The following is a 22,903-nucleotide window of genomic DNA, read 5'->3' on the forward strand; positions in this document are numbered from 1 at the left end:
ACATCTGTGAGTTGATTCTGATCCAAGAGAAGCAAGTACAATATATGTCATATTAAAACTGACTTAATGCAAACTTTGTAGATTTGTCACTTCTGATCTCAGCCTACAGAATTAGTCAGGCATTTAGCACCAGTCAAAAGGAATTTGCTGTAGAATATATCTATATGTTTTAATGATAAATTAGGGAACATAGCCAAACTGTGCTTTTCTTCTTCCCTGAATATCACGGATAGAGGGGGTTGGGGGCAATATCCTTTATTCTTCCAACCAAACAGTTTTGATTTTACAGTTGAGGCTGCATCATATATCTTATGCCAACTTCATGCTGTGTTAATATAATTTAGCAAGCACACAATGCTAAGAAAGAATAACATGATTCAGAAGAAAATCGGCTCCTTTCTAGTTTCTGCAAAAGGAGTTGCAAAGCACAGTTTTTCAAAATGAAATTAAAAGTCATTTAGTTTTGTTCCTTCAAGCAACAAATTAATTACTGGAAAAGGAGGTAGTTGCACAACAGGATTACCCTTTGCTTCTGTAGACAGAAGAGCAGCAAATCAGGGTGACAGAAATGCTGTGAGGAAAATGGCAGAAGAGGCAGCAGATGACCCTTTTTCCTACCAATGCATTTTATCAGAGTAATCTCTTAATTCTCTATTGTTGGCTGGAATTACATCACACAGAATATTGGCCTGGGGTATGTTCACTGCTTCCCTCTGTAAGAGAGATGGGAATTGCCTCAGGAACATAATAGTGGAAGAGCTAACTTCCTGCAGTAACAGTATGGCCCTTCTTATTTTACTTACTGGTTACTAGACCTGCATACCTCAAAGAAAGGCATGCAATTTGCATAGTGTGTTTCATACGCTATACTTTAAGGGAAGATGTCTTAGCTTAATTCTAGGTGCTGGGTCATTTTAAGTAAAGAATGAAAAAAAAATAGCTGCTGCAATTTTATCCTTCCTAGTGTTAGAAAGACTGTCTTGTCAGTGGTAGGGCTGGAACCAAGGCCACTGGGGCCCTGCAGAGTTTAGTGGTTTTGCTGGGGCACTGGAAGACTTTTAAGGTATAACAAGTCACCTATTTAACCTAGTATTTTTGTCACAGTAGGGAGCTACATGGGTTAATCAGGATTTATATGGATTTTTTTTTTTTAAATTAGCTGTAAAACAATTGGGACCATCTGGTCACTGAGGTCTTTTTTGAAGTGCGAGCAGTGTCTGTTAAATACCCACACATCCCACATGCACAGTACAAATGGCACATGGCAACTGTTGGGGAATACTTAATCTAGCTCGTCTCTGGTACCCAGCTAATACTGCATGTTGTCTTCTAGTACATTATGGACTGCTTTTCTGTTACAGTACTTTAGAATTGATGTATCCAGATGGCCCAGAACAGTAGGAGTCAGCCTCATGGAGACTTTTTGAGGATAGGAGCAGGAGAGCTAAGTTATCTTTACACATGCCCAAACAACAAACAGCCAAGACGTTGTTTCCTGAGGGATGTTTTCTCTCCACAGGAGAGTGGATCCAGCGACCTGTTAAGGGCAACGCTGCCTTCACGAGGGAACAGGATGGTCAGGGCAGGGGCGGTTGCTGTTTAGGCAGGCTGTGTTCCCTTCTAGCCACAACCTGCTAACCAAGCGTTGGCAGCGTACCAGAGCACTTCGCTGACAGGTCTGAAATATGCCTTCGCTTCAGACGCGATGCTGTGGCTTTGACTTAACATTCAGTAGTCCCTAGCCAGACCTATAGACTTCTGTAAGGATAGTCTCCCTGCCTGGGTCTGCCCTTTAATGAGAAATGTTCTTCACTGTTTCCCCACCTGTGAAGAGCAAAAAGGGCAGAAAATTACTCTCCTCCTTTTTTATAATATTGCCTGTGTCCATTTCAGTCTCCAAACCTAAATGTGTTAAATGTTTTAGACTAGTTGAACTATCTGTAGAACTTGACGTTCGATGTATGTACCTGAATGCTTACCTCCCATCAGTGTGTATGTGAGACTAAATCTTGGCAATTGCAGAAACTGTTAGGCATGTTTTATAATCCTTAAAGGACTGTTAGAAAAATGAACATGCTGCAGAAATACCAGCTTATTACATGCATATCAGCTGGTAGTCCACCTTCCAATTTTTCCCCGAGCTGTGGATTAGACATTTGGTACACAGCAACAGGAACTCTCTGAATGGCGTGTCAGAATTGATGGCTGCCTGGCAGCCTGCTGTAATCTCTGCTCTGGAAAAATTACCAACTGTTCTGCTCTGCTGACATGAAAAATACATCCTTTCAGCTTTAACAGCTATAAACCGGAGCTGTCCTAGTGTCAGGCAGGTTCAGATTCAAGAGCTGGTGGCAGGACAGAGTTGATAGCGGTGGCAACCATTTTGCCATCTGTCATTTCTGATATATACCCTCTCAGTTGGGTATCAGCCTTATATGATGCTAAACTCCACGATCAAAGAGCAGAATTCATTCTGTGCATCTGAAAGGTGATTTCAAAGCTATTTCCTGGCACAAAGACCAAGTGGCACACAATGTGTTAGGTAGACCTGGTCTGGAAATAGAGCTTTCATCCCTGGAAAGCTTAAAAATTTCAAAATTAGCTTCTCCTTTGGTTCACAGAGGCAGAAATGCACTGAAAGAAAACACTTTCTGAAAGTCTTCAAGTCAGATGCTGAATTCTTTTGATCAGAAATTACATATTTCATTCTGACAAAGGAAAATGAAAGGGTTGACAGTTCAAATCTTTCAATCAAATACATGATTGAAAAACTGTACTTTCGAACTCTTCCGAGAAATTGCTGTAACTTTAATGCAAGACTGTTGCTTCTATCCAGGCTTCCCCCTAAATTTCAGTTGTTAAAAATCTCCAAGTTCCTAATGTTTTGTCATATCACATGTGAAAATTCAGAAACAATTTAGGATCAAGGTTAAGACTGTTGCCAGAAAGAAGTAGAAAGACTTTGTTGTTGGTGGTGGGTTTTGTTGGTTTATGCACTGAGAAGTGGACTGGGGGGACAGGGGGATTTCTTGTGGTATGTGCTGTAATAATGATTATAGTGAGACAACTAGAGACGCACTGTGGATTAAGTTCCAGCTTAACTGTGTGTTTCCACAATATTGTTTCTACCTTTATTTCTCTGGAATCGCCACTCATTTAGTATAGCTGATAATGTCGGGTCAGGAAAAGTTGTTAGATTATTCCAGGGGTTAACATCCTTCTTTTCAGGGCTAAAGTATGATTTTAAAAATTCATGGGAGCCCCAGAGCTAGAATACCAATAACAAAGTGAAGATTATCTGATGTTCGTGAAAATGCCTGCATTATTTACAAATAAGGACAGAGCTCTCTTCCTGGAATGAAATAGAAAACTGCCAGATCCTGTGGTGTATGTGTGAGTAAGCTGTGGAAGATCCCAGGAGAGGAAAAGGATATAAAGGTGAATATCTGACCATTGCATCCTTGGCAGTCTGAGCCGGTCAGTGTGCTGCGGCTCAGTATCATGGGAAGAAACCTCACCGCTGTCTTCAGTCCCCACACCAGAAAAGTTGTACGATGAGTTACAGACAAGAAAGGCAATGACTTACTGCTTTAACAGTCGCTTAATCTTATCTGTTAGCTTTGCTACAATATTATACATTCATAATCCAAACTAACACAGAAAAGCCTCATTAGTACAGTTAAAAAATGTTATATAGAAAATCGTGTGTGTGTGAGAGGGGAAGTGTCTGATGAGCTGTCAGAGTCCTGAGGTTTTCCCCAGGAGGGCTGTACTGTTTATAGTGGGTATTTACTCCTTTTTTTTTTTTGCTGGTAGGTTCATGGTGTTGATAGCTATTTCTTCCTCAGTCTTAGGCTCCTCTTGGGTTTATTTTTCACACTTAACCCATCCACTTGCATGCTCTCTTTTAACTGCTTCCCAGTTGATCAGTTTTTCTATTCTGTTATCTCTAAAACTGTTCTTACCTGAACAAGGGGAGCTCGCACTTCTATAGCAGCCATGCGATGCTCATCACAATCTGTGTTTTACACATGCATGCCCTGTCTCTCATGCCCCCCCCAGATTTTTCCTGTGTTCAACCTCCATGTGAGTTTCTTTCCCATGTGAATTTTTCTGTGTTCGCCCCCCGCGTGAGGTTTTTCCCTGTGATATACCCCCCCCATCCCCTGCCCTCCTATCTCGTGCCCCCACTCCCTCCTCCAAGCCCCCATATTCCACCCCGCCCCCCCATAACCCCTCTCCCTCCAGACCCCTGGGGTGCTACCTGCACCCCACCACCTGCCCATCGCCCCCCACCCAAACTGACACACGCTCCCCCCCACACTTCCCTGCACCCCACTCTCCCTCCTCCTATGTTTTGGATTTGTGCTGGAAACAGTGTTGATAACAGAGGAATGTTTTCGTTCCTGCTAAGCAGTGCTTACCCAGAGCCAAGGGCTTTTCTAGTTCTCAGCCCACCTCACCAGCCAGCAGGCTGGGGGGGCACAAGGAGTCGGGAGGGGACACAGCCGGGACAGCTGACCCCAACTGACCCAAGGGGTATTTCATATGATGTCATGCTCAGCAATAAAACTAGGGGGGGGGTTGGTGGGGGACACGGCTTGGGGACTGGCTGGGCATCAGTCATTTGGTGGTGAGCAATTGTTTTCATTTGCATCACTTGTCTGTCTTGGATTTTATTTCTTTCTCTTGTTTTTTCTCTTTTCCTTACAAGTCGTGGTGGTGGTGGTTGGTTGTTCTTGTTTCTTTTTAATTATTAAACTGTCTTTATCTCAACCCATGAGTTTTGTCACTTTTGCCCTTCTGATTCTCTCCCCCATCCCACCGGGGCAGGGAGTGAGCGAGCTGCTGTGTGGGGCTTAGTTGCCAGCTGGGGTTAAACCACGACACAAGGTTAGTGGCAAGCCCTGCCTGGCTAATCCTTTAGGCGCTCCATGTTATTTCTACCACCCTGATAAGCCATCCTTGTTCTTCATTGCTGCTTTATAGTCCCTTTTGCTCTGTAAGCAGCAGTACTCATGCCGTGCAAACATACCCGTCTCCCAACCTCTGGGAAGTAACTCTGCCAAAGATAAAGAGCAAAACAGCCACGGCACAATCTACAGTGACTCTGCCTCTCAGGGGACCCAGCAGGCCCCTTTCTCTCACCTCTTACTCTGTCTAGCTAGGCTGGAAAGTATGGTTGTTGCAGAAGCCGCTACACCCTGTGACTCCTCCTCAGGTGGTTGGCTTTGCCCTGTGCACAGGCTGCCGAGATCATCCACTCTCCGTGGGACAGAGGCAGCCGGGAGGGCTTTATACCAAGCCGTTCCGTTCTCCTTTGGGCAGCAGCGGTTCTGCCACAGCTACAGGCGGCTGCTTTCTCAAGGGGCTGGGATGACGACAGGCTGCTGCGCGCTCGGGCTGAGCCAGTTCTCTGGGGCCTCGGTGCAGGAGAAGCTGAGGTTCGTTCTGCACCGCCAATGGCTCTTCAAGGGAACCGCGCTCTGGGTTTAGCAGAAAAATGTGCCGGTCACAGGCAGCCACGTATCGCTGTGCATGGCTATTTGGCAGGTGTCTTGCGTGTTCGAGTAGAGGCATATTTCTTGCCTTGTAGTCTCGATGCTAAAACAATCGGGGGTTCAAGTTACTAAAGCCTTTTGCCATCAAAGCAAGAGGACAGCCCTGTTTCTACCAGTGCTGTGTTTCAGCTGTGTTGCTAGCTGGAAATGGCTTGCAGGCCAGGAGATATTTAGAGGGGTCTGAATTAACGAAACCAAGTGTTGACATATTTGTTTTAAGGAGGCGAATTAGGCAGCCAAAGGAACTGAGCTGCTCACCCAACACGTTGGCAGAACAGCCCATCCAGCCTGCTAAGTATCGCGGGTTGCAGGCAGCAAAGTGCAACTGCAATGCTTGCTGGCAGGAGCTGCAAAGATTGCAGAGCTCTACTCCTGTACAGAGCAAAGATGGAACCTCCAGGGCTCCATGGTCATCTGCTAAGGTTGTCTATATACCAACATGCCTCTTTGCTTTCCTTGCTTCATGTCTAATGACTTTGCACGCTGGAGGGCAGGGTGGTGAGTAACATTGTGCAGTGACTCTTATCTAAGTGACAAGCCCTGCACAGAAAGCCTTGTGTGTATGCAGGATTAGGAGACCAGATTCCTGACAGCACAGAGGTGAGGAAAGCTGCACACAACAGTCCATACAGAGTAGCAACAAATAGTTATTCTAAACTAAAATGAGAATAAAATGAATTTAAGCAACAGTTTCCTTGTTGCTAGAACAACCTAAAATAAGGTCACACTGGGACAAGTCCAGACAATTCCTGAGACCCTGTACTGCCAGATCAATACAGTCTTCAGCCTCTAAGTCATAATATGAAAAATCAAATTTATTAGGTGACAGAACAGTCTTGGAGGCAAGGGGGGGGGGGGGGAATTCCCATGTGATGTACACTGATCAGTGTCAACATTGCTCTGTAATGGGACCATCTCTGTCATCTAGTCAAACAGGCTTAGTATGTTTCTTTTATATCAACTCAGTTGGGCCTCATTATTTCTGCTTACAAAAGTCTCCTAAACAAGAATGGAAGAGCGTCTTCTATGTTTGCACAGCCCATTTGCAATTGCCTTATTACACCCACTCATTATTTCCTTTTTTCTCGTATTGGCTGCAATGCAAGTTGCGTGGCTGGAGAATGAACGTCTTGCAAAAGCTTAGGTGCACATCAAAATTGCTTTCTGAACCACAGCAGACCTTCAATTTTATCAAATCCCTTTTCTCCTATGCTGGGAACACTCCAAATAAAAGGACTAATCCGTTTTCACAAACAATTCTCATGCTGAATGGCAAAATGACATTGCATTGCAGGAACTGTTAATGAAAGAGCTTTGCACAATACAAAGAGAAGCAAGTACTTTGTGCATTCTGCTCGGCCCAACTTTGACTGCGTCATGCAACAAAGGCAGTCCAAAGATTTGAGGAATAGCGAGGTTTGGAGTGCTGGCACCTTCATGCCTGGAAGCTTGGCTAGGGAAACCTCAGTGTTTGAAATCAGCAGGAGGCTGGTTGGGTGGGCGATGCGAGGTGGTTCATGACAAACAGAATATCTGTTTCATTAACCGGTAATGAGACTTCTAAAGCATCCTGGTCATTGCTGTGACCCAGGATAAACATTTGGTAACCTTGAAACTATTAACGTTTGAGGAAACAGTGGGTGGGAACGCACGTGGCTGTGCTGCGGGCTGTGTGCCTCCCAGCAGGCTCTGCTGCCTGACGAGGGAATGCACAACACCTAAGGAACAGAAAAAGCTCTGCTCATTGTGAGCGGTGGGTGGAACACTAGGTTTACTTCCTGAGGAAGAGAACTACAGTACTCTGAAAACTGCACGGAAAAGGAGACTGACCAGCAGCTTGGGCCGCAAGAACTAGCTTCAGTAACCCACGGGATCAAACATCTGTATCGCTGTAGAGAACATGTTTAGCCTGCCTGGTCTTCTGTTAGTTTATTTGCTTTTTGTTTTTCTGTCTGTCTTGGGGCCTGGGAGAGGTGGGAACTACCATAATTTCATGTGGCCATTTAAAAGGCTTCTGCTAGGCAATGTAAAGAGTGGTGGTGTTGCTGACACAGGAAAGATGGTGTTCAGTAAAGAGGAATTGAGATTTGGCCCAGCATCTCTGTCCATCTGACCTGCCCATGCTCGCTTGCCAGCAGGCAGAGACCTGTAGCCTCAGAGCTGTCAAGAAATTCCCCTGCTCGCACATCCTTGACAGATCAATAGAGCCTTGGCATAAAGCAATTACAGCAAATTGAAAGAAGAAAACTCCTGCCAGTGAGTCAGCAACAGGTAGGAGTGGGGGAGGAGGAAATCCAAGTTATAAAGTATAGCAAAGGTGTGGCGTGGTGTTGCCCACTAGGTTGTTTCTGGATTACTGGTATTATAAATGGCAAATGCTAATAGGGCTGAAGAGTGTTGCTTTGGGTATTAATGTGACTGGGCTTGAACACTTGGAATAACCCTACAGCAAGTGTCTCGGTATGGTCTCCCAAGGCCCTGCTCTGTAAACAAAACTTAAACTGCTCAGAGGAGCCTCCTGGTTGACTCAAAGTTGTTATTTTAGCCTGTCTTTATCGCAGTAAATACCCTTACATGTTTCCAGGTTTTGTGTTAACAATAGTGCTGCACAACCCCCTTTTTTTTCATGATCCCATGGCTAAATTCCCAATTCAACAGAACAGTGTTGCACTCTGAAGTGTTTGGCCAAGTCTCAACTTCAACTGGGCTGGAAGGGCATGAGTCCAAAGCAGTTAAGAATCCTATCCTGCAACTTTGGGTTCAGGAGACTGAACTCCTCGTTGATTGATTGATCATTGTATGACTGACAGACTGAGCTGAGTTCCTGCTTCCCTGTTGGATCTCAAAAGAGTATTCAGTTTGCCTTTCTTACAGCTACCTTCTTTGAATGCACTTTTTCTGCTGGAGCGTGAAAAGAAGAGTTATTGACTGGCTTCATGGCAAAAGCCACATCTCCATTACACATGGCAGGGACCCAATTAAAAAGAAGTTGATTAGTAGGTGCATTATAGCCACAATAGTCTAAGTTTTCTGGTGATGAAGAAACCATCCTAGAAGGGAGGTACGTGCACTGCATGTTACATGTGATGGAACCAGGGAATGTTGTAATTCTTCCTTTTTCTGCTCAGACTGCTGAAGCTTTTATCTGTGAGACATGTAATGAAAACAAATTTCTTAAGTTTCCTTTGTGTTACCTTGACAGTCTAGCATCACTGATGACAAATAGCAGCAAAGTGGCATTTGCATTAGTAAGAGATTTAATTAAACGGGTTCTGACATCTGAAGACAGTACCTTAAATTACTTTATCATGTGGGGTTTGAGTTGTTTTTTTTTTCCTTTCATTCCTCTTTGCTGGCTTTTTCTCTGCAAGACTTGCCTTGATAAACTGGTAAATTGCTGTTTAGAAGCCCATTGGTTCCTGCTGCTCATTCTCCTGACATAAAATTGAAATAGAGCTTTCGCTTTAGGGTGCTAAACATCAGACAGGTCCTCTCTCACCAGCTTTCCCCCACTGCAACTCCATTGATCTACAACTCGGTTACCTTAATTTACAGAGAGAAGCTTTTGAGACTGTAGATTAAAATCTGGACTTGGTTGACTTGTCCATTCTTTCTGAATAGCTGTTTTCAGTTGCATATAGTTTTCTGCAAGGTCGTTTTGGTTCAGGCTTTCTGAAAAACAGCAACAACTCTGAAAGTCTGGCACTACTTGTGTAGCAGTCAAAGACAGCATTGTTGCTTCAATTAAAACAGCACAGACCCCAGTGGCCTTTACCAATGACTTATTTCTCTGTGCTCTTCTTGGGGTACCCATTGTATGTCACTATAAATCAAAAGGTGACTGCACTTTATTATTGCTACAGAACCTACCAGGCAAAATTTTGATTGAAAGACTTCATGTGAAGCGTTGCTGCTCTTTATTAATGAGGCTACAACAGTAGCTTTGCTGATGATGTTCCTAACAGTGTTTTGTCAGCTAGAGCTGGTCAGACTGCAAGGGCTGCCTAAGTGTATGTATATTCTCATCTGCATTTTATTTTGGTGATGGTAACTGCGACAGAAGCTTTATCAATGATAATAGCAGCTGCATTCCAGTGGCAATATTTTGGCATGCTGATGAAAAGGTCACTTGGGCCAGCAAAATTGAGATGCCTGTGTGGGTACTTATAACACAGTTACACCTAGTCTAATAAATTATACATGTCCAGGAGTGTCCCTGGGTACTGAGGCCAACTGGCATGGAGTGGCCTATTTCTGTGGCAGTAAATACTGCTGGACTACAAAACAGCATGGCTTGCACAGGCTGCTTATTGGGAACAGTCCCAGCGATGCCCTTGTCACTGAACCAGACGTAGGGATGGTTGGTGAGTGTCCTAAGTGCAGTTTGCAAGCAAGGTGCACATAGAAATACCCTGCAGTCAAAGGTCTTGCTCATGTTCCGCTTACCTCATCGTAACTGAGCTCCACTGTCTGAATATGGAAGATTTGCAGAGAACTACTGATGCTTCCACAGACTTGAAAATAGCCTTCCCAAATGTGTGACTGTGTTGAACTGCAGCTATTTCTTGAGATGAAAAAGCTGCATCCATTTCAATAAATGATATGCTGTGTTTTCTCAGCCTAATTAAGAATTTAAAAGGAGAGAAGGAAAAAGCACAATGTGATGTAACTGGTATAAATACACACTGAGAACTGAACGGTGTTGCCCAAAATATATTGTGCTTGAACGGAAGAACAGAGAATAGGGGCTGCTAGGAATCAGGAATCTGGAATATCTTGCTTTCTTCTGCAGTTGGCGTTATTCCCCCTTTGTGTGACAAAACCTAGTGTCTGTATAAGCTAGCACACTCCCAGCGAGTGAGAAATCCACTCCCCCTGCCATCTGCTCTCCTGCATGAATAATTAGGAGAAGGAAACAGGCCCAGCTCGGGAAGAGAGAGAAGCAAAGAGCAGGCTAATGCGGGGAGAAAAATATCCCATCAAAACTAGCGGCAGGCTGGGAGGAGGGAGAAGGGGGGGAGATGGATTTCCAGCCTTAGGCAAGTGCAGCATGCAGTGAATGAGGCTGTTCCCAAAACAACCAGCAGCGCTTGGAGTGGGAGAGCGGCGAGGGAAGGGAGCAGCGCTCCGGTTCCAGAAAACATTGTCCGAGCGCTCCCGAGCGCGCCGGCGTTCTCTAGGCGGTCACCGCGGCTCATGGCTTGTGTGTGATCTCCGAGGTGTTCTGCGTTGGCCAAGCAGCAGGACTGCAGACGTGGTCCCCTTCAGAGCAAACCTCCTCAAGTGCCTTGTTTACATCCTCCGATTATCTCAGCCCTGCATTCAGCTGGTCCGTTTCCTTTTGCAGTTAAGTGATCCTTTATTTCTTAGAGCAAGAGGTTTGCACTCCACGTGGCCTGGTGGGATATGCAGAAACAAGTACCAAAGGTGTCCCCCACAACATGACTCTCTATCTAACATTGACTGTTCACACAGAGGGAAATGTTCGTAGCGTTGCAGGAAATCTGAGCTTCCACCTGTAGCTCCGGTTTATGTTCTGTGGGTTCATGGCTAAATGAAGAATCTTTATCACCCACATCTCTTACTGATTGTAAAGCCGTATTTCTTTTGAGGAAACCTAGAACTGCAGAAATACAAGTAAGACCCCAAATGTTCATCTCGTGCTTCCAGTGAAAATATCTGCAGACCGCCTTATAGGTAACTAAAGAAGGCAATTGCTATTCCAACGTTTGACTTGGCAAAATTCTTCAAGCTAGCTAATCCAGCAAGTTTATAGTCAGTCATTTCATACTCCATACTCAGTATTGTGGCTTTTTCCCAGTAAACATTTAAATGAAAATGTGGAGAGTGGCACCAAGTCACTTCTTGGTCATCAGCAAGGGCAGAACGTCAGTATAGCTACCGAGACTTGTCAGTGCCATTGTATGTAGTACATCATATGCCTAGTACATACCATGCAATACTGTGTTCTGGTCTCAGACCTGTGGCAACAGGCAGTAAATGCAAAACTGAAAACGCTAGGCTCTGGGTAAGGCTGTTGTTATCCCTTCTTTGAGTGGAGACTTTTGATTTGATTGGAGATTAACAGAGTGATGAACACTGGGACACTTGGATATGCAGGATCCAGTTCCCTACTGCTTTGCCTCTAGGACATATTCCAATACGCACTGCAAAAGAAGAGCCTCAACTCCATTTGTGCATGCATGGACATACAAATGGTTGTATTCACATTTCATCCTGTAGCAATGACATTTTCACCACTTCCCTCAGTTGTGTAACTTCTGTAAGTATTTAAACACACACATGCCCCCCCCTGTGCGTGCACACACATTTTTACAACACACAATTTGAAATCCCTGTTTCAGGGCGAAAAGTTTCATAGATTTTTTTTTGAGTGTATTTTTTTAATCCCTCCTTGTGGCAAAACTTTCCTCCAAGTTTCCATCTGCCTTTTCAATGTGTGACATATCTGTCTTGGAACAAGCTGTGCAATTCTGTATGCCTATCCACTCACTCTTGTTACCCGTGGTTGATTTGTCTTTATCTTTATTTTGCTCCTTCTGTGTAAGGTTGGAGCAGTTGTTTATCAAAAGGAAAGACTTCCAGAAGTTCCCTCAATATAATTACTTTCTCCTGCAATAACAAACTCCAGCTTCATTTCTTATATTTTTATTTGGTAGTTGTCATGGGGCCTTTTTTTGCCCATCACCAAAGCAGAAACTGCATATTTTATCTCCTCTCACCTTTACCTCACCCTTGTGGTTCCTGGTGATTATTTGAACTTCCATTTTGTGCAGTAATTAATGGGTTGTAATAAATTAATTCTTGGCTTGCTTTCTTCCTTCATTAATGCAGGAAATTCTTTGTTGTTCAAAGAGGTTATGTGCCTGCCAGATTTCACACAACTCATTAAAAAGGAGCTTTAAATACTGTAAACAAATCAAGCCTCAACCCAAACAAAACAGAAGGGAATATGGGAAAGCATAGTGGTTTTACTTGTGTATGAATCTGTCTTTTGCACAGGTAGCCTTTTTTTTCCCCCAACTGACGTTCCCAAGGTTCAGCTTTTTCTTTATTTCTTACTTGTGATGTACATATTGGAACCAGAGAGCTTTAACTCGGGGTAAGGGCTGCTCTGCCCTCATCCTCTGCATCCTGGGTATTGCACACTTTCATAAAATAACAGTGGGGGTTTTTTCTCTCATTCCTTGAAGCAGAAGGTGTTTTGTTTTGTTTTTTTCCTTCTTAACAACTGGCAGTACATAACCTGGGACTGTATCTGTCTGTCTAGTGACCACAGTGAACTTCCTTGTATCGTAATGGTTTGAAAGCCTGGAGGACTTAGACATGTCAGAAGTCATTAAAATGTAGGCTCTTCATCCACCCACAGTGGTTCCTGTTGATCCTTTTAACTTTCACTACAGTAAAGAATCCTTGGGTGTTTTCCTTCTCTCTTTAATTAAAGCAGACAGAAGACTCCTCTGTGAGGTTCTGTGTCTGTTGAATTTCACACATTGCTTTATTTGAGTAAACAGACCCCATAAATATGTATAGAGAAGTTGTCCCAGCACAAATAAATTGTTGCAGCTCTTTTCTGAAAACATAAACCTCTCTGAGTGTTTTATTGGTAATGCTTAGTGCGTAGTTGCGCCAGGGGTGTATTGCAGAGTGGTTTTGATCTTCTGCTCTAAGTCCAATGTTGAATAATGGAATGGGCAGAGATTACCCAGCAATGCTTACAAGGAAAGGGCAGGTGTTATTGCTACAACATTTGAGGCTCTCAGTGTTGTCTTTCCTTCTCTGTGGGGTCTCTTAGAACCTACTGAACCAGAGAAGAGAAAAGAAGCTTATGTGGAAAACAACATTTGGCTGAGATGTCTAAGGGCATCTGGGAAAGAGTCCTGGGTCTGGAAGGTAGAGAAATCTTGAATCTGTCCAGATACACTCAATCAAAAAACATAAGGAACTGGAGAGAGAGAAATATACCAAAGATATAAATTTAAAACCCCTGAAAATGGGAAAGACATCCATCTTTCTGTCATCGTGTCATTCAGGCAGGAGGTCATTTAGGGAACAGCAGAAGTCAAAACAATTAAGAAATAGGGAAGACCCCGTGGTAGGGACCTGTGCAAAGTCTGTCTGAGCTGTAGATATGAAAGCATTCTCCTGTTCAGGAGACAGCTTTACCATGTGGTTTTGCTAAGTGTATTTGTGGGAGAGTACTGGAGAAAACCAGTGAAAATTGTTGGGGTATCGTTGCCCACCACTTATGTGCTTTATAGACATAACATATAGCACACTTTTTTACTAGCAAGGCTGTAAACTGTCTTAATCTGTACCACGGTCTCTAAAGCTAGAGCTCTGCTGCCTCATGAGAATGTGGAAGTGTATTTGCATGGCAGAGCACCATGCTGCGGGCACCAGAGCTGGGGCTACAGCAGTAGCACTGGGACCAGCAAGACCTGAGCTGCACTGGTGTGCTCCTCTACCTGAGTGGGCTGACCCTGCCCCTCGTACGGTAACGCAGCTGGGATGGGATACAGACCTCAGCTACTGTAGGCACCCTCACGTGGTGCTGGGTGCTGCATAGACATAACCCTAAGAAAAGTTAGGGGTGACTGACTTATTCAATCCCAGAAAATTATCCTTGAAGAACAGGCTATTTCCAAAATTACTCTGAAGTCACATTATTTGTGATACCCCAGAGGAGATACCAAAGGTACTGAGCGGGAATAGTGGTCAGTACCTATGCTGTCCTGCTGTGCTGTTTGGTCCTTGCAGTTCTGTCTGGTGCTGTACCATACGCCCAGCTTTCTCTCAAATTCATTTGAGCCTGCTGCCGCTGTCTCCTTCTCCTTTAACATGCTCTGAGAAAGGTATTTAGTCTTCAACATTAGGGAACATGTTCGTATTTTGGCTCTCTTATCAGTCAGTGAGTAGTTCTAAATTAAAACATGACTTTTCTGTTAACGTTTTATGTGGTTTCATTTTACAGCCTTATAAGTAGCTTCTCATTTGACTCCCATACCCCTGGGAAGTGAGCTGTATTTAAATACAGTAGTTCCTTGCCCACTGCAGACTATTTGAAATGCTCCCCTAGGATGCGTGCACTTGTGAAAGAATTTATTCTCTCACCTCTCTTCCATACAGAGCAAGGCTTCAATCACCTCAAATGAGAGGACCCTGCATGTTCACACCAGAGTCCTCCCATGTCACCTGCCCTCCACCCTGCTAGTTCACCGCTCCCCTCCCTGCACAATTTCCCTCCCTACCCTCTCGTTCTGCCCGCTGCCCCTCATTGCTCTTGCCTCACCGTGCCCGTTGCCATGTCCTGGGGTTTGTGATAATGTCAAATATGCCTCTGTCCAGAGCCCAGCTGGGCTGCCGTGGCTGATGCTGCTGCACAAGTGGATGTAGTTGAGGTCTTTGCATCATGCAGAAAAATGTGTCCATCCATCCTGCCTATCCATTTCTTTCAAGGAAATCCTTTCATACTTTATTTCCTTATTCTAAGGACTTTTCCCTCTAAAGCCAGTAAAAGGATAGACCACTTTAAAAAAATAGCAAGGTTTAGTTGTCAGAATTCATAATCTGATCCATACCTTTCCCATAATAGTAGGGGCACCTTGACATTAAAAAGCTGAAATGAGCTCTTGATCAGAACATCTGTTTTGTTTTCTACCCTTAGGTGCTAAATTTAAGCAGTGTTTAAAAGGAGGAAAGGGACAACTCAGCAAAAATTTATTCCTAAATCCTAGTTTCCTTAATCACTCTAAACTTCAATTTTCTACTCCAAGAACTGCAAAGGTACTATTGAGATTTTGTAATAGAGTACTGCTTTGGACTTCAAAACTCAGCAGAAAAGGCAGCAAGCCAAAATGTGCCCTTAGGGGATAAGGGAACCTTGGGCGTGCCAGGAAAAAAAAAAAAAGGCACAAAAATTAACTACCTGTATTGTACTGCTAGAGAACTGAAGGAGAAATCTACTTGTTATGGTTGATGTAAGCTGTAAACTTGAAGGCTGGATGCAATTGTTTAAGAAAAGTTCAAACAAGAACAGTAGGACCTAGAGTAGAACCTTTGCAGTTATGAAATTATCTCATTGCTAGTAAAACTCAACCTTGGTTGAGGTGTGTGGAGGGGAGGCAGAAGTATTTCTCCTTTCAACTGAGAGCAGCATGTGGGCCCGGTTATGACTGGGTCATTTAGATCAGTAGTAATTAGTTGTTGACTATACAGAAATAGCATGGTGTTACTCAGCAGAACAGGGAGGGAGGGAGAGTTTTTAGGGAAACTGTGAAAATTCCCAAGCTATTTGGGATATGTGGTAAAGAGGATACAGTCCTAAACTATGACTTCAGAGTCTGTAGTGAATGCTATTAGGTTGAATGGCCTCAGGCTACAGCCTTTATCATTTTACGCAGAACACTAGATAATAAAAATGGAAAACTTTGCTTAGAAAAGATGGCCTTTCTGGCATGACATATGGAGGTAGGGGTAAAAAACCAGATTTTGTTGTGCAGTAATAGCTCTCAAAAATATGCCTGAAATACTGAAAAGCATAGAGAATTCAGTGTGATTACAGGAAACAAAAAGTAATATTAAAGTTGCTGAAATAGAAAGTTTCTTTTCTTCTCTTTTCTTCCTTGTTAGATTCAGTCCTACACAGGATAAGACTGCAAATTAAGATTAGTTTGAAAGTAAAGTCACAGGTGCGTGTCTAATCTTCCAGTTATTTTTTTACCTGACTTTGTACCTGTGTTTAGTTGGTGCCATCATTTTTTAAACTAAATTGTGTTTTGAAATACTAATGATGTCATTTCGGGGTGTAAGTATTGTTTTTTTGCAGCTCCAAACATCAGATCCCAATTTTTTTTTATTCATGTACTTGTGGCTTATCCCTCAGTTATAAACCCTAAGGGAAGGAAGCTGGATAGACCGGGAGAATGAGACAGCCTCTCCCACACCAAGCTGGCCAAGGGACTTCATGGAGTCCAGTACAGGGCTTTCCATTTCGCTTTCTAGTGGCTGATCTCACTTGCTCCTCATCCAAAAATGCCTGAGCTTTCATAAGCAAACAGATTTCTGGTCAAAAAAAGTTTTCTTTTGTATTTGCCCTATGGGACACACTGTTAAGTCAGTGCTGTAAACATATGGCTATGGCCAGCTACAGCAGTGATCCTCAGAGGCATTGCAACTCTTATATGGGGTATCTGGTATTGTGAAATCTCCTGCTGTACAGGCTGGTGACTTCTGTGCTTGAGTTCCTTAAATTATTGATCTGCGGAATTGATGGAGAACAGCTGAGCCCCAGAAAAAGCTCAGAAGCCAGCTTGGAGTCTGTGAAGGCATTTATTTTGGTTTTTATGGGTATACATCACTTGCCCCACAACCCCTGTTCACGCAAAGCAATGTTTCACAGTGAGACGCTGCCTCCGAAGCCGCTTTTCCCTCGAGTACCTTGTAGGAAAGAGAACCCGAACCCACGCAGTGCCCTGTGGGGTGGTTCCCTCCGGCAGGAGCTCCGGTCCTTTTTGTAGTTGCCAGGCAACCGGGGAAGGGAGGAGGAGGAGGAGGATGGGAGAGCATGGAAGCACCTGAAGAAGCAGATTATCTATAGCAAAGCGATTGGCCAGATCAGCTCTTGGTTCTCTTGAGCTACTCCGTTGCAACAGTCATCCGCACTGGCCCTTCCGAGACGATCGTCTGCTGAAGGTGAGGATAACGGTCCTGCTCTAATTTTACATGAGTTTCACCCTAATATGAATCCTTTGGTGTTGCCAGAACTTTTCCTCTTGAGTGGGAATAAATGAGGTAGGAAACAAGATTTGGTCAGTGCACAGAGCTTACCTGTGCTGTCTTAGCTGCGCTGTGTGATTGAGCAGTGCCGCTCGGCTTCCAGGAAGCCAAAGAGGAATTCAGCTCAGCTGTCCCTTCTGAAAATGATGTTTAGCCTCAGATTTTGTACCAGATGTTCTCCCCGGTTGCCAAAAGGGCTAGAAACTCTGGAAGATGAAGTAGGTTTTTGTAATTCAAGAAAGCAAAGAAACAAAAAAGCAGATGTTTCCATCACCAGTTAAATGTGTCCAGTGTAGTTTAGATGAAAATAACCTTGGAGGCAACAAGGATGTGAGAGAAAGAAGTCAAAGCTGTGCTCTGTGAGTTACAAGCTGCTGACATGAATCTCATTTTCTGATGAGTGTCTTGGCCATTGGTCATCCATTCAGTCTTTGGCCCAATGTTACAGGAGTCTATACAGTAGAATAATTTATGCAGGAGGTACAATGATAGTTTTGCTTCTGAATAGCTGATAAACTCCTGGTGCACTTATTCCCCCCTGGGGAGGACCCATAAGTGAGTCTCCAGTTTGCTTTGTTCAGGTTTGGGCCCTCTGTTTCTTGCATCCTAAATGAGTGACATAATCTTTGGGACAATGCCTGTGCTGACATGGAATTAGGGCATGTCTCTCTCTTTCCTAACTCTTGGGAGGGGGAAACCTGTTCCATCAGTAAACAGGAATATTCTTTTCACCTCAGAAACTTCCACAGCCTAGGAACAGTGTTTTTCAAAATATGGCAGGTGACCTGGTGAAGAAGTGGTGTACTTGTATTTTTAAAGTTGATTGCTATTAAATAGATTCTCACTCAAAGAGCCTCATGGAAAAATATGATTGTTTTTTCTTCTGGTAGAATAGCATAGTGGGATAAAATATGGCTTTTTAAGACCTCATATTACTATGGTGTTTGAAACTGCAAGAAGTCACTGCTACCAATAAACTAATTATAGAAAAATGTTACTGAAGTAAAGAATGCCAGTAGAAAAAAAGTTTGGCTTTTTTCCTAGATTAAGACATGATACCTAGAAGGTCTTGAAAAAATTATTAAAATAACAAGTCACTATTACTGAAGAATGAAAAATTCTTTTACAAACATGTTTTCAGTGGGATGGTAATGTGCTTCTTACAGAGACCACCATACACATAGCAGTAGCATTGAAGCCCCAGGATGATGCCTCAGTCTGACTAGGTAAAATGCACCTTGTCCCAAAGGCATCTCACTTCAGAAAATATCACCCCAGACACTTCTAAGGACCCCATTCCTGTTCTGCTACGCACTGCCCATTCCTCCTCCTCTCTCTCTCACCCTGTCCTCTATTCTTCAGATTTATTTCTGGGGAACCTTCCACTTGAGTGCCTCTGCTGCTGTTACGCCATCCCAAGAGCATGTTTGCCAAACTGACAGCTGTTAAAGAGGGTGTCGCAATATATTCAGCATGAAAAAATGCTCACTTCAACCTCTCATCTCTGCCACATATTGTGGGTCCAAAACAAGCCTACATGGCTTGTGTGTATCCCAACCTACTCCTGCTGCTGCAACGTCATTAGCTAACAAATGCTTTTGGCAAGGCTTTGGCAAACTAGCTGGGGAGGGCAGGGAGGGAGACAGGCATGAAAAGAAATAGCCAGTCTCATTTACAAGTAGATAACCAATTAAAGACTTGGTTTATGTTCCGTTCCAACCAGTCAAAGGTTGGACCTTATTAGCAAGCTATGAAAGGGGTACCCAGGCACAAGGAAGAAGACCCCATCAGAAGACCAACACCTCCAACTCAAGGTACTGAAATATTGCCACAATATCCCAAGTAAGGCAAACTGACAATCAATCTTGGGACTCAAAGGGTGACCAGGACATCGGATAAAGGGGTACTTATATCTTGAAAATGCATTCTTGTTATTAGTGGGTTTTTCAGAATTTCTTGAACTTTTGGATCCCTGTAGTATGTACGCTTTTGCCTTGGCAAGTATCCTACTTGGAGTATAACACTTACAACAATACAATCACATATCTCTCCCTAAATTTCTCAATTGCTTCTTATTTTCATCACTAAACACAGTTCTTCTCATCTGGGGAGGAAGAGGGAGGGGCAGAAACTTTCACAGTTTACTCCATTTGTCTGTGTGTTCATTTTTCTCTAATTTTGAATATGATCCCACTTATTGTTCCTACCCTCCAAAAGGGGCTTATGCACAGTGAAGCATCATTTCAAAGGAGGACACCAAAGCTTCCAATGGCAATAAATTGCCTAATCAAAAATAGTTATGAGGAAGGAACCATCTTCCACGTAAACTACAAAGCTTTCTGAAATTTTTCCAAAGAAACATTCTTTGTTTTCATGCAAAAATACCTTAGCTATTGCAATTGAGAACCAAAAGACTTCACTGAAAAAAATTCTACTAAAATAGTGATTTTCTTAGAAGGCTTGCAACAGGAAAAATGTTCAGCTGGAAAAAAAAAAAAACTACAGAGAACCACCTTTGGAAAATATTCAACAAGCTTATCAAGGATTTAATTCCTGCAAAAGAACTCTAGCCTGCCTTCCATTTGCTCAGCCTGTCAGCTGCTTCTGACACCATTGATCCTGCTTTTTGCCTTGCCATTTTGTTCTCTTATTTGCTTTAATTCATTTCTTTGAGGCTGGCAGAAGACTTTGCTCATCTTATTCCAACATCTGGAGGGTTTCCACGAGCAGCGGCTGGGACCCTGCTTCCTTCTCTCGCTCCCCACCTACTCTCTGAAAGTTGTCATCCACCTTTACTGTGCCACGGATCACGATCTGCCTTTCTATTCGGTGTTTGTCTGCAGTGAAGCCTCCTGCCACTTCTTCTGCCCTGCCTCATGTGTTTATGTGCTACTGGGGCCAATTCTGTGATTGCTCTGTGGACCTCTCAGCTGAGCACCTCTCACCAGAAGCAAATTCACATTAATGCTGGGAGAGTTGGTTTGTGGCCTCTTTAGCCAAAGCTTTGCTCCCGTTTATTAAGCTCTTTGTCAGGGAGCCTTTGATGCTAGGAATTAACTTGAAAAGGGATTTGATAACCAAGGGCCATATTCAAGATTTGGATGTCTCCATTGAAGAGCTCTCCCCCCTCCCCAGCATCTCCTGAATTTTGAGCAGATTCTCCAGTTGTCGTGGCAACAGCCTAATTTGCTCTCTTTTTGTGATTTAAGTAAGCATCATGTAAAAACTCTTCAATAAATGATGCTAAAACACCCTGAGTTTTGGTAGTGACATTGGGCAACTTGCCACGTGACTGAATTTAATTGCTCTGAAGCTATCACCAAGTGCATAATTCAAGGTTTCCTTTAACACAAAAGCTCTTAAAAGTTTGGATGGCTGCAAGGGAAAGAGGAGGAGGAAAAGAGCAGCTGCTATTCTTCAAAAGTTGAAGCATCTTCAGGAGCAGGAGGGCAGTTTTATCCCTTTTTGTGGCAGAGATATTTGTAACAAAACCTTGGTTGAGACTCCTGCCTTTTTCTCTGCTTAAATCACCTTGAACTCAGTGGGAAAGGCAAAAGCGCCCACCATTCCTGTGCCCTGTTCTCCTGGGCAAGGCAGCATGACTCCATCCTGCACTGGGGCTGTGACAGAGGTAGACAGCCCAGCAATTTAGAAGATGGCAATAGCCATGCCTTGTCCCAGCTTCATGCCAGTCCTTAGCTGTGAAGGTAGTTCCTGAAGAAAGACACTGCCTTTAGGAAAATTTCTGGTCTGTCACCGCCGGTCTGCCTTTGTAGCTGTGCTGGTACTTAAGCTTGACTTCAACCTCCTGTCCCTGCTGCCTCTAGAGACAGAGCTAAGGGCTACCCAGGCAGCCCGTCCTGGGAGATGAGCCAAACCGAGAGCTGGTGTAGGAGTTGCTTGAAGGAATTTGGGCTCTAGTACAAATTTGAACCTCACATTATTATGGTAGTAGGTATATAGACTCTGCTGAGTAAATATTAGCATAGGGGAAGCAGAGTGCAAAGGGTGTTCTTGGACACAGGGACTCAAGCTCCTAAAAGGGAAGAAGAATGGCTTCTTCAGCCTGCCTATTTATTTTTCAGTTACAGTGGAATGATATGGCTGTTTGTAAATACTGGGCAGGTGAATGTGTATTAGCAATAGCTTTCAATATTGCTGCGAATGGTCATTAAAAAGCCCTGCTGGCTGCTTGGTCTGGTCTGGGGGTGGGAGGGGGTGTCCCACTGAGCTCCTCTACTTCCAGAATTGGTCCCGTAACAAAAAAACTCTTCAGGCAAATGAGGTGGTCTGAGGCTCGACTTAGATAGTGGTGACCCTGTTAAGGGAAGCTACAGTGCTCTGTAACTCTTCAAAGCATCACCTGAGGAAAAAGAGCAGTTTGAAAAAACTACTTCTTGGGAAATACAAGTGTAGTTAGTTGTCACTACAAATTTCCGGTCAGAAAAAAAAAAATACAGTAAAAAGCAAAATGGAACAGCTTAGTCATTTGGTCTGGGGGAAAACTGCCACTTTGGTGTGGTTTTTTTGATGGGATTCAAACTCCCACAGCAGGCATGTGAAATCACAGTCCCCAAGCAGTGTGTATATGAGCCTTTCTCTTTCGGGAACCATGTACTTGCATCCCTTGGGTGTCTGAACTGATGGGATGACAGCGCAGTTGCTGAACAGAAGATATCATGATACAAGGCAGATTCTCCCCTTTCCTTGTGCTCCGCTTGTCTTGTCACTCCCATCTGCAGAATGGTTTTATTCTTTTCTCATGTCTTGCATTCAGGGAAGAGGCAAAGTGTTTGATGTGCTGCGGCATCGCTTTGCCTGGACCGAAATCTCTGCATCCACTGAGATGGTAATGACCATTCACCAGGGAAATACTCTGTTGTGGGCTGGGGATGGACGTACAACAGTAAAAAGGGAATGCCATGGCTTTAGGGGGAGGAGGACAAGAGGGATGGAATGGGAAATACAAGTGGGTAATCTAAGGTCTCCTTTTCAGGAGAGTGACAGATTCTGCTCTCTGTACCCGCCTCTGATGAAAGCCTGCCGGTGGGGGTGAAGTCTGTGACACCGGAGCCTGCACACCCTTGTTGTTTTACTAAATTATTCATCCTGTTCCTGTGATAATATAGTTATAAGGAGGAGCCTAATTGAATTTACTGTCTGGCTTTGGCCAATAGGGCGATAAGGATCCAGCAGAATAGGATGACGGTGAATCCTGCTAGTGTGCTGTGAATGTGAAGCAGGAGGGACTGGCAGTTTGTGTGCAGGAGGGAAAGCAAACCGGTCCAGGGCCCCCGGATTAGCAGACTAAGGAAAGGTAAGGAAGCAAGTGGGAACGGGATTTGCCCGAATCGTGTACAGACCCTGTGCTGCGAGGGGTTTTTTGTTTACAGGAAAGCACTCTGCAGGCAATGTTTTCCTGCAGGGTTTGGAGGGAACAGGAATGCGTGTGGTGGCACTTGCTCAGTGCATGTAGCGCGTGCCTTTGTCTTTATATGTGCTGCAGGGGTTTATAACGTTGCATATTCATTGTGCGTGTCTGT

At 43.9% G+C, this 22,903-nt stretch overlaps 1 protein-coding gene across 3 annotated transcripts in view; it reads left to right on the top strand.

Annotated features, from left to right (window-relative positions):
* Positions 1–22,903, top strand: part of SYN3 (synapsin III) — a 263,138-nt gene that overhangs the window by 39,430 nt on the left and 200,805 nt on the right. Inside the window, exon 1 of one of the 3 annotated variants that reach the window (XM_030040451.2) lies at positions 22,568–22,677. The exons of 1 other annotated variant lie outside the window; for it this stretch is intronic. The gene's annotated coding sequence lies outside the window, so the exon portion shown is untranslated. Of the gene's footprint in view, positions 1–22,567; positions 22,678–22,903 lie in introns of those variants that run through there. One more of the 3 variants, XM_030040452.2, reaches the window with a different exon arrangement.

Source organism: Aquila chrysaetos, chromosome 17, assembly GCF_900496995.4.
Source record: "Aquila chrysaetos chrysaetos chromosome 17, bAquChr1.4, whole genome shotgun sequence".
In the NCBI taxonomy this organism is placed as follows: Eukaryota; Metazoa; Chordata; class Aves; order Accipitriformes; family Accipitridae; genus Aquila; species Aquila chrysaetos.